At 37.5% G+C, this 9877-nt stretch overlaps 1 pseudogene; it reads right to left on the bottom strand.

Moving 5' to 3' along the window:
• Positions 1-8023: 8023 nt before the first annotated feature.
• Positions 8024-9509, bottom strand: LOC116099857 (annotated as a pseudogene).
• Positions 9510-9877: the final 368 nt, after the last annotated feature.

Genomic DNA, 9877 nt, shown 5'->3' with positions numbered 1-9877 from the left:
TTATCAGTCATAACCAGCACCCTGACACTCTTCACAGTTTCACTCAACAATCTTTCCTTTGGTGTGTATGTAAATTACTTGGTAATAATAATTACTTGGTAATAATAAATAACTTGGTTACCAGGAATAATTTATGGGTTGATTCAACTCAGTATTTTAAAATTAGTTTTAAGATAAAGAAGTAGAAAATGACTACATGGATTCAAAACTTGTGGTAAAAGGTGTGCCCAATTATATTTTTAAGTTCACTCAAATATTCTACATACATAGATACATGCATGCTTGTATGTATAAAAATATTGCAGCACTTAGTGAAAGAGACCATCCTATAAAATCCCCATGAATATAACATGATAAATCACATATTTTATAGTTACATGATTTTTGCTCCTAAAATGTTTAGTGTAGTAAATTAATGGATTCAGCCCAATTTTCAAAGCCTCAAACTAAGTTTCTCATCAACATACATTTACAGTAGCTGTACAGTGACATTCTGTTTTTTTAACCCTCCAGGATCTGTAGTTAAGAGCAGTTTTAACTCTTGAGAAGTGCCTGGGTTAAAGTCCAGCAAAGACAAGATGGCTCATGACCGTCTGTAATTCTAGTTCTTGAGTATTATTGGCCTGTATGATATGGTATGACAGTGGTACTTAGACACAGATGCAAACAAAACATTCATATATGTATAATCAAATTAAAAAGTCATAAATAAATAAAAGCTCCTGGATAATACTTATTTAACCTTAGTCTCAAAATTGAAATAGCCATAGCCTTTTCTGAATTTTAAAATTAGAAATGCACAAACTGTATATGTATAAAATTTTTACTAGTTATACATCTTTAATTTATTAAATACAACATTGTAATACAAATAATATAAACAATAATAATATATGTCAAAAGTAGTAATTTAAGTGTTTTTCCTCAGAGGTATGTTTTTCAAACTTTCTATTTCATATCCATTGCTCTGTAAATTTTTATCACATATAGAAAATGACACACTTTCTAATTGATCAAGTGGCATCTTTTTCTGGCATTCTTTGAATCTGAGAGCAGACCAGAAAAGACCATAGCTACCACCGATACAGAGCTGTTAACATAGGCATGTACTGAGAAAAGTCTCCTGTTTTATTTGAAAAAAAATTTGATGCTGGTTTCTTTCCAATTAGTCTAAATTGAAACAATTAGTTGTAAGTATTAAAATCCAAAGTGTGTCCATAAACTTTTCAAAATTTTGGAAAAGCCATCACTATGAAGTGGACTCAGAATAAAAAAACTACGCATTGTGCAGACAGGTGTCTGAAGAGACCTGCAACAAAAGTGACCAAGAGCTATTTTCTCTATATTCTTCAATGAAAAATTACTTTACCATTTTATCATACCAGAACTTGATTATAGAACATTCCTGTTTTATGAATTCATGACGATCTTTGTTTTCTAAGATGTGGAGATTTAGTAATCTAAGGGACATACAAATAAAATAGATGACAAGTATCAACTTCACTTTAAGTTTTAACATTTAGTGAGTAATGAACCAAAATCTGTATGACTACTCAGAGAGAACATGAAGTGTGTATGTGACTTTCAGGTGACAAGATACATAGTGTTGGCTGATGTAACACTCCACTGTCAGGAACAAGAGTAAGTGTTCAGCAATCTCAGGAGATGACAACCTTAGCTATCCAAGCTAGTTCCATGCAATCTTTAAAAAATGGAGAAAGACAGCAGGAATAAATACTGATCACTTATTAAGAAGGCATTAATTCCTAGATATTACCTGATCCTCTTAAATAAATTAAACACATGAATTCTTCTGGGAAAATTGAGTTTAGGACTGGTGACTCTGACCAGAATATTACACTCTCATACTATGAGCCAGTTCTCTGAGATGAAGCAGCAGCAGCAGCAGCAGCAAAAGTGTCACTGCAGAGTCTGTAGACAAGCAATCATCCCCAGAGCTTCACCAGTTACATAGTATGAGTTTGGGAAAGATATGAAAATGTTCACTAGAAATTTGTGAAAATCTTTAAATATAGGAAAACGAATATAATTAATTTTACCTGAGTAGAACCTTGAGAGAATTTGGTGAAATAAGGGTGACTTTCTAGAAGAAAATATTACCATTTTCCAGGTTTATTTTGCTGCTGCAAAAGAAGAAAAGATTCCAAAGAGGTGATGAGCTATGTGTGTAAGGTCACTTGAAATAGGAACTGGAATACTGAATTGCTAGCCTCAATTCCTTGGTGGTTCAAGGAAAATGCACCCAAGAGAAATGATTATATGTTAAGGTAAAGACTGCTGTTGAGTATTAGATCCAGGAGCAGTGCTGGTCCAGAGCATAGACCATGTAAACTTGGGCACTTTTGCCGCTAAGCGAAGGAAGATAAGCTTGCATATAACATTTGAAGCTGAAGATATGTGTGCTGACAAGTAATACTGTGGATGTTTATACATTTATATGAGTATAATAATAGAAAAGTAAGAGTGATTTTTATAAAATCATAAATATATTTGCCAAAATTTACTTCCACTATTTGTGGTTTCATTTAATGCTAAAACTGTACTTTTAGTGACCATTTCTCTAGCTCACTACTAAATGTTGACTGAAGCTGAAGTTATCCAAAGAGCCTCATTATCAAAAACTGCACTTGATAACCAGGTAGTTATACCTGTTCCTAACCCTTCTTGTGAAAATGCCATAAAGAAAATTGCACCACTGTCTTAAACATCTCTGCTTGTGGTATGTAAAATGTTATACATGTAGGATATAGATGTACACAAAAGCCATATGATTATATAAGTAATTCTAATGCTTACCTGTACAATTTTATGTATGTAAGACCTGAAAATTTTCTTAATCAGCTTGAATCATTTCCCATATAACAGAATAAAGTATAAACAAAAGTAATTTTGAACAAAAAGAAAAAGCAATCACTGTAATAGAATAAACAATTCTCTCTAAAGTTTAAAAGGCCCTTATTATATAATGTTAACAGTGTCTTATGTATTCCAAACCATGAATTGAAACTTTCCTGAGAATTACTAAAGTTGTGAAAACTTAGCAAATAAGAAAATTACTGATAAATACTTAATTAGTCAGTATTAGTTGTATATTCATAGCTTAAGTCTCATATTATTAAACACATACAGCCAGTTAACTTGAGAAAAGAGGTAAAATGAGAAAATATAAAATACACTTTAAGGTAACTTACTGCTATGAAGGGAATCCTGAACACCAATAGGCAAGTTTCTTTATCACCCTCTAAGGTATTTCAGTGTCTTTTTTCAGGATGGAGAACTAACATATTTGGCAATACTAATGTGGAACCATTTTGTTAGAATTATTAGTGTTCACACTCAGGAGAATCTATGTTAGATGTGCTCCCTAAATATTGCATTTGGATCAACATTTTATATATATAAGAAGTGTATTCATTATAAAGAGTGATAGACTACATTATGTTTACTGAATGTATAATACTCATTGATCACCTTCATCCTACTAGCCTTTTCTTTCTCTCTCTTTTCTGCTAGGCCCTGTTACTGTTCTGAACAGTCCCATTCTATTGTCACATATTTAACCAAAGATCACACTATGATCTTCTATTAATCATTACACTGTTAACTTTATGTCTACAAGCACCTGTTGAATGCTTGTTATACTAGCAGCTCAAATGTAAAATTCCAAGCAGAGAATTCTCTAATAATTTTTATTTTTACAGAAAATCTTGCTTCCAACTACCACTTAACTTACAGAATGAAGAGTAAATATATTATAATGAAGAGTAAAGGAAAAACTCACCCAGCTGGGCCTTCGACAAACATCCTTGTAGAATGAAGCCCTCAGAAGTAGTTATACGGATGAGATCAGCTCATCTCCCTCTATACCCATTGTTATCATGTCATCTAAAGAAGGCAGTTCTGACCTTGAGGTTGTTAGGAAGTACCACTATCAAATGGAAAACTGAACTTCCCTAATTCCAGGAAAACAGTAGTGTAGGAACACCTGACCTCTTGGTTTCCCATATGTGAACTATTCTCTCCATTCTATATCTGTCTGTGTGGATTAACTGATCCCAGTTATTGTGAACAAAACAAAACTAACAATAATATTATACCACTTAAAAGAACTAGAAAACAATTTTAGATTCCCCATGGTATCCTTCCTGCTTCCAAAACATTCATTGTCCCCTCCGTACTTACTTCACAGTATCTTTAGGGTCACCTAATAATAATTAACAACTCAATAGATAAAATTAATAATATGTTACCTCCTCCAAATTCTTTCAGGAAAAGTATTGGTTCTCAATGAGCACACAGAAGTGATACAATGTATTATCAGGAGAAACTCGTCCATTAAGGCTGTTATGTAGCTCAGTTGATAGACAGCATGCCTAGAAAGTATTTTGTATGTGAGCACCATGAAATAAGTCAAACCTTCAGGTTAGAGGCATAAATGAGGAAAGACCTGGAAAGATTAGTTATAAAGGATACATACCTAAACAAAATAAAAGTAATATAGAGCAAACCAATAGCCAGTATCAAATGAAATAGAGAGAACCTTAAAGCAAAGGTTTCCACTAAAATCAGGAACAAGAAAAGGCTGCCCACCTTCTCTGTATCTGATAAATATAGAACTTAAAGTTCCAGCTAGAGCAATAAGACAATGAAAGGAGATCAGGAGGACACAATTTGGAAAGGAAGAATTTTTGGTAGTGCTACTGGCAGATGATATGATAGTACACATAAGTGACTCCAAGAATCCTACAGCTGATAAACACCTTCAACAAAGTGGCCGGATTCAAAATAAACTGAAAGAAATCAGTAGCCCTCCTTATACAAACAATAAATGGGCTGAGAAAGAACTTAAGGAAACAACACTTTTCACAATAGCCACAAATAATACAAAATATCTTGGTCTGACTCTAAGCAAGCAAATGGAAGTCCTATGTGAGAGGAGCTTCAAGTCTCTGAAGAAAGAAATCAGGAAGACATCAGAAGATGGATAGATCACACTTGCTCATGGATTTGTAGGATTAACATAGTGAAAATGGCCATTTTACCAAAAACAATATACAGATTCAGTGAAGTTCCTATCAAAATTCAACACATTTTTAAAAGATCATCAAAGAACCATTCTCAATTGAATATGGAAAAGCAAAAAACCCAGGGTAGCTGATGCAATCAGTAAACGTACAGTTAGAATAAAGTCAAAGACATTCTCAAGGTATTATTCAAGCTGTACTACAGAGCAATACTAAAAAATATCTCATAGAATTTGCCTGAAACTAGAAAGGTTCATCAATGAAGTAGAACTCAAGTCCCAGAAATAACCCCACATACCTATAGACACTTGATTTTTGACAAAGAAGCCCAAACAATACAGTGTAAAAGAAAAAAACCATCTTCAACACTAGGTCCTAGTATAATTGTATGTCTGCTTGGAGAAGAATGCTAATAGATCCATATTTATCACCCTGTAAAAAATGCAAGTCTAAAAGGATAAAAGACCTCAATTTACAATCAGACAACATAAATATCATGGAAGAGAAACAATAAATGGGCTGAGAAAGAAGCAACTGGTTTGAACACATTGGCAGAAGAGACAAATTCCTGAACAGAATACCAATATCTCAGGCAATAAGATCAACAAATCATAAAGAGAACCTCATGATACTGAAAAACTTTTGCAAGGCTAAGTATACCTTCAACAAGACAAAATAGCAGCCTATAGAGTAGGAAAAGATATTCTCAAGCAATGCATCTGACAAAGGACTAATATCCAAAATACACAAAGAACTCAAGAAATTAGACACCAAGAAGCCAAATAACTCAATTTAAAAGAAGGGAATTGAGTTGTACAGAGAATTCTCAGCAGAGATATCTCTAATGGTCAAGAAACAAAGATATGTCCAACATTCTTACTGATCAGGGAAATGCAAATTAAACTACTCTGAGATTGCATCTTATGCCCTTCAGAATGGCTAAGATCAAAATCACAAGAGACAGCACATACTGGTGAGGCTGTGGATCAAGGGGAACACTTCTCCATTGATAATGAGAGTGCAAACTGGTACAACTACATTGGAGACCGATTTGGTTGTTTCTTTGAAACAATTGAGAAGACTTCTACCCCAAGACACAACTATACTATTTCTGGGCATAAACCCAAAAGATGCCCCATTCTATACAAGGAAACTTGCTCAGGTATGTGTATAGAACCTTTACTCATAATAGGCAGTAACTAGAAACAACCTAGATGTCCTTCAATTAAAGATTGGATAAAGAAAATATAGTTCATTTACACAGTAGAATACTATTCAGATACTAAAAACAAGGATATCATAAAATTTGCATGCAAATGCATACAACCAGAATAAATGATTATGAGTGAAATAACCCAAACCTAGAAAGACATGCATGGTATGTACTTACTTTTAAGTGTACATTAGCTATAAAGTACTGGAGAACCATGTTACAATCCACAGAATAAAAGATACTAAATAATAGGGAATGCCCAAGGGAGGATGAGTGAAACTCTCTCAGATGAGGAAACAAAATAGTTGGATGGAGGGGGGAACTGTGTGGGAGATACAATGAGGATATGGACAGGGATGGGAATCAGGTATAGAAGGAGGTATGTGGAAAAGGACTGTGAGTGAGAATGGTAAACAATGGGAGTAGCTGGATACCTGGGACAAGGGACAGTCCCAGGGTGTCTATGGTAGTGTCTCTAGCTGAGACTCATAGCAGAAGTGGTTATCGAGATTGAACTGTCCACCTTCTGAAACCATGCAGGACTTCTAGTAAAAAGAAGGGCACATCAACCCCCTCACAAAACTTTTCATCTCAATTTAGTCCTGCCTACAAGACTGGCAGAAATAAAGATGGAGCAAAGATTGAGGGACTTAGGCATCTGATGAGTGGCCCAACTTGAGATTCATCCCATGTTCAAGAGCCAATTTCTGACACTATTAATGGTACTCTGCTGTGCTTGCAGATGGGAGTCTAGCATAACTATCTCCTGATAGGCTTCATCCAGCACTAGATGGAAGCAAGTGCAGAGACCCACAGTGACACATCCAGAGGTGCTTGGAGAGTTTTGTGGAACAGTAGGGGATAGAAGTCACCTAGCTGGAGGGGGCAAGGGCACCACAAGAAGAGCTACATAGTCCCCTAGCTGACCCATTGGCCTCACCAAGACTGAATGACCAGCCAATGAGGATATAGGGGTGGGAACTAGGCTTTCTATCCATAGGAGATGTGCAGCTTGGTCTTCATGTGACCAATTGGAATGGAACCTGTCTCTGACACTGTTGCCTGCCGTTGGATCCCCTTCCCTAAACTGCACTGCCTGGTTGGGACTCAGTAGGAGAGGGTAGGCTTAGGCCTACTGCAACTGGCAACCCCAGGGTAGGATGGTACCAAAGGAAGGATCCCCCTTATCTGAAGAAAAGAGGAGGAGAATGGGGGGATGGATTTGTACAGTTAGAGTGGGAGGAGAAGAGTCATGGAGCTGCTATCAGGATATAAAGTGAATAAATAAATAAATAAATAAATAAATAAAGACAAATAAAAATAATTGGAGATATCCCCTCGCAATTTCATAGCACTCCTGAAAGCTCTAAATCAAAAAAGAAGCAAACACATCAAAGATGACTGAGAGCAGAAAATAATCCGAGATCTAAAACCATCAAATAGAAACAAAGAGATATTGACTCTTGCTTGGTGTCTTAGTTGGGATATCCCCTTTGCCAGCAGCTTTTTTCTCCGAAGCACCGGCCAGTAGCCTTTGCTTCTTCTCTTGCTTTGTCTCTGGCCTGTACGTGTGGGCAAGCTTAAGCAGCTGAGTAGCTGTTTGCCTGTCCAGTGCCTGGGTAAACTGGTTAATGGCAGGAGGTACTTTGAACTCCTTATAGATGATGGTTCTTTGCCACTGCAGCCTGATGTAGTGTGGCCATTTGACGAAGCATGTTAGATCTCTTTTGGGCTGCCCAATGCCGAAGTTCTTGGGGGCCTTTTCTCAAACAAAAGATTGACCACCTTTTTTTGGGGGGGGGTGCTGCGTTACACCCATGAGTGTTTCCCAGAGTTCAGCACAATGCTGAGAAAATGTGTCTACTTCAACATACTTAGACTCATTATAGACCTCTAATGGAGCAGGATACATTTCTGTGGTCAACAGGCTCAGATTGGTGGTGTGGAGCAGAAAGTCCTCCAGGACATCCTTGGAGATGTTGTCATACAAATTGATGCTAGTGAGCTGGGAGCATTTGATGAGGGCAGGCAGAAGGTTACTGAGGTGAGAGTCAAGCATCCTACAGTTTTTTAAGTTCAGAGTCTGCAGATTATCTGCAACATTCTTTAAGAAATCTCCTAGAGGGTTGACATCCAACTCAGTTAAAGTGGTACCTCTCAAGCACAGATGTTTAAGCTGACTGTAGTTCCAGTGCTGGGCAAATGACTTCAAATCTGCCTGAGAGACCTGGCACAGGGTGATCTCGAGGGACACCAATGGAGCTTCCAGACACTGAACAACTCTTTCATGTTGTCTGTGAGAAAATAGACATCAATAGTGAGATGCTGGAGAGAGTTGAGTTTGGGGAACAGAGAAATGATCTTGGTGACGTTCCTCTTCTCCTCTCATGTGGAAGTCCTTGTTCCAAAAATGCATATTAGCATGAGTTTCTGAAGAGTTCACATCTTGCTAATGTGAGGTACAAATTTTTGCCAGTTTGGACAGATTCCCCACTGTATTCAGTTCCAACTCTTTGATGGAGTCTGGCTGTAATAATTGTAACACATTCCTGACCTTGGACCATTCTATTGCTCCAATCTCCAATTTCTCACAGCACAAATGCAAGAAATCCTTTCTCTCCTTTGCCCACTGCAACAACTGTGTTTGGTGTTTATCTTCATGCAGAGAAGAATAAAGGAAAGGTCAAGGAACAGCCTCAAATGTTGCTTCCTTGTGCATCTTGAGTGGCCCTCAACTACTTGCTTCTTTTTTGTTTTGTTTTGTTTTGTTTTGTTTTGTTTTTCGAGACAGGTCTACTTGCTTCTTAAACATAGTTTCTCCTAAGTAGTCTCTGCCCTCTCTTCCATCCTGCATAGCCAAGGAAGCATGGTATTCATTCAAGTGAACCACTTGAAGCTTGCACATCCTGGGGTGATACTTCCGTTTCAGCCATGTGTCTACTACATCTAGTATAGGCTGGAAGGTCTGATGAGAGATGATCCTGATTAGAACACGGGTGACAAAAGTACTAGGACCTGAGTGTCTTCTCTGGCTCTGATGACACTTTTTTTTTGATTGACCACCCTTTTAACCTCCTATTTCTTGATGACAGAGGGGGCCAGGTCCAGCTTCTTCTTGGCCTTCTTTCTTTTGGGCATCTGGTAGAGAACCAGAAGGCTCAGTTGGTGGTAATTGCCCGTGATGCATATCCCATTGAGCTGGTGGTTTTCCTGAATGTCCCGTGTCTAAAGATGGGAGTAACCTACTGCATCATCAAGAGAAAGGCCAGGCTGGGGTGCCTGGTCCATAGGAAGACATGCACCACTGTTGCCTTCACACAGGTTAACTCGGAAGACAAGAGTGCTCTGGCTAAGCTGGTGGAAGCTATTAGGACCAATTATAATGACAGATATGAAGAGATCCATTGCCAGTGGGGAGGCAACGTCCTGGGTCCTATATCTGTGGCTCGCTTTGCTAAGCTAGAAAGGGCAAAGGATAAAGAACTCGCCACTACGGTTCCTCCAGAAATTGGACATAGTTCTACTGGAGGACCCAGCTATACCACTCCTGAGCATGTACCCAAAAGATACTGCAACATGTAAGAAGGACACATGCTCCACCATGTTCATAGCAGCCTTA

The sequence above is a fragment of the Mastomys coucha genome, unplaced genomic scaffold (genome assembly GCF_008632895.1).
Source record: "Mastomys coucha isolate ucsf_1 unplaced genomic scaffold, UCSF_Mcou_1 pScaffold20, whole genome shotgun sequence".
Classification (NCBI taxonomy): Eukaryota; Metazoa; Chordata; class Mammalia; order Rodentia; family Muridae; genus Mastomys; species Mastomys coucha.
Note: the sequence above shows the minus strand (reverse complement) of the source record. Positions and strands in the feature narration are given on the sequence as shown.